The sequence below is a fragment of the Rattus norvegicus genome, chromosome 6 (assembly GCF_021556685.1).
Source record: "Rattus norvegicus strain SHRSP/BbbUtx chromosome 6, alternate assembly SHRSP_T2T, whole genome shotgun sequence".
Classification (NCBI taxonomy): Eukaryota; Metazoa; Chordata; class Mammalia; order Rodentia; family Muridae; genus Rattus; species Rattus norvegicus.
The window spans coordinates 47,613,916-47,615,841 of NC_141539.1; positions in this window are offsets into that span (position 1 = coordinate 47,613,916).

Here is a 1,926-nt window from a genome sequence, read left to right on the forward strand (position 1 = left end):
TTGGACTCTTCTGGGCTTTGCTTTGTGCCCATGACCCAGAAGTCCCTCCTGGGGTCCTTAGAATTGCTGAGCTGCAAAGGGTAAGGTAAAGAAGGTGACTTTTTTCTGCAGTGGAGTGGAGGTGGTGTGGTTTCTGCCCCTGAGTGCTCTTGGTTCTGCATTACCTAGCATGGGACATGTCACCTAGTGAGTGACAGGTGCATGAGAAAAGGACTGAAGTCCAAGAGGCATCTAGGGAGCACACTGCCTTTGTTGTACCCCAGTGGTATACATGATGACATGTGAATGGAGAACCTGGTTGTGAGCAGACCCACTTGGGGAAGGACAGGTTAACTGCTTCAAGAGGACCTGTGGTTACAACACTTGGCAGTGTACTGTCCTAAAACAGATCTTGCTTGTGCCTTAGAGGAAGGGCCACCTGGATACTCATAACCTTAACTGAATTGACCTTGGGTGCAACCTAGGGCACCTGTGAAATTTTAGGCATTTAGATCTGGAAGAGATGGATTTCCTGACATAAAGTCCAAATTAAGGGCTCAGTGTAGGGTGTGCCTTGATCCTGGATGTGGTTTTGTTTTGTTCAGACAAGCTTATTCCCATTTCATGGGAATCAGTGGAGGCCTTGTCTGCTGAGGGAGGGTCTGTGAAACCTTTCCCTCTCTCCCCCTTCATCACCAAGCATTGACATGGCCATTAGGAGTACTTGGCTTTTTGTGGAATGGAAACAAGATGGTTTGCTAGTGCCATTTGGCTGAGGGGCTGCCTCACCATCTCTCTTATTGGGGAACAGTGGCCCCTGAAGCTTTTGACATTGGTTCTGTTTAGCAAGATGTTCCAGGCTTTGAATGTACATGACTGAAGGATGCATGGCCTCTTCCCAGTATAGATACCACCCTGCTGTCTGGGCATAAGAGAGAATGCAGCCGTGTCCTCCAGAGTGATGGGCAACCCAGGTCTGCTTCGCCAGCCTCTTAGGGTTGACTTGGCAGTTTTCAGTCAGAACTGTTGACTGGCAAAGGTGTTAGATTTTACTTCTGCAAGGTCATTTAGAATGAGAGAGCGCCAGGGTGACAATGGGCTGCTTGTCAGAGACTGGAGCATTCTATGGGATGAGGTGATTTCTTCCCCATCGATGACTAGTAGACTATTTTGCATTAAAAAAACTGACTCCTGTGACAAAGCTTCTGAGGGAGATTTTGCCCCATTGAATCCTAGAGCTGGGGCTTCAAAGACTCCAGTTACCTCTAAGTGGGGGAAGGGACATTAAAAGAACTAGGAGGGGTTGGGGATTTAGCTCAGTGGTAGAGCGCTTGCCTAGCAAGCGCAAGGCCCTGGGTTTGGTCCCCAGCTCTAAAAAAAAAAGAAAAAAGAAAAAAAAAAAAGAATGAAAGAACTAGGGGTCTCCATACCTTCCTGTTTTCCTTGGTTCTGATGAGCAGAAAAGGGGCATGGAACGCTCTCTTCCAAGGAGTTCCTAGAGTATTAATTCACTGGGACCTCTGCTAAGTTCGAAGCAAGCCAGAACTCTGAGGAACACAAGGATTGTCTTCCACTCGATACCCGCCCCTCTTTTATTTTGAGATAGGCAGGGTCTTTTTCATTGTGTAGCTCTGGCTGTCCTTGAACTTGCTATGCAGGTCAGGCTGACCCTGATCCGCCTGCCTCTGCTTCCTGAGTTGCTGGGGTGAGAGGCATGCCACTCTACCAATATTTAAGGACCTCTCTTGATTTCTCTCCTGCCTTCTTCCCTCGGCTCCTGTCTTAGACCTTCATTCTTCCGTCCCTGGGTCTTCACCATGCAGACATGGGATTGCTGGACCAGACAGCAGTGTTAGACCAGGACTTGAAACCACTTCCTAGCTCCTACAGTTTATAGATGGCCACTAGGCTGCGCCTGATCCTGAGGCGTTCATGCCATCCCAGCTC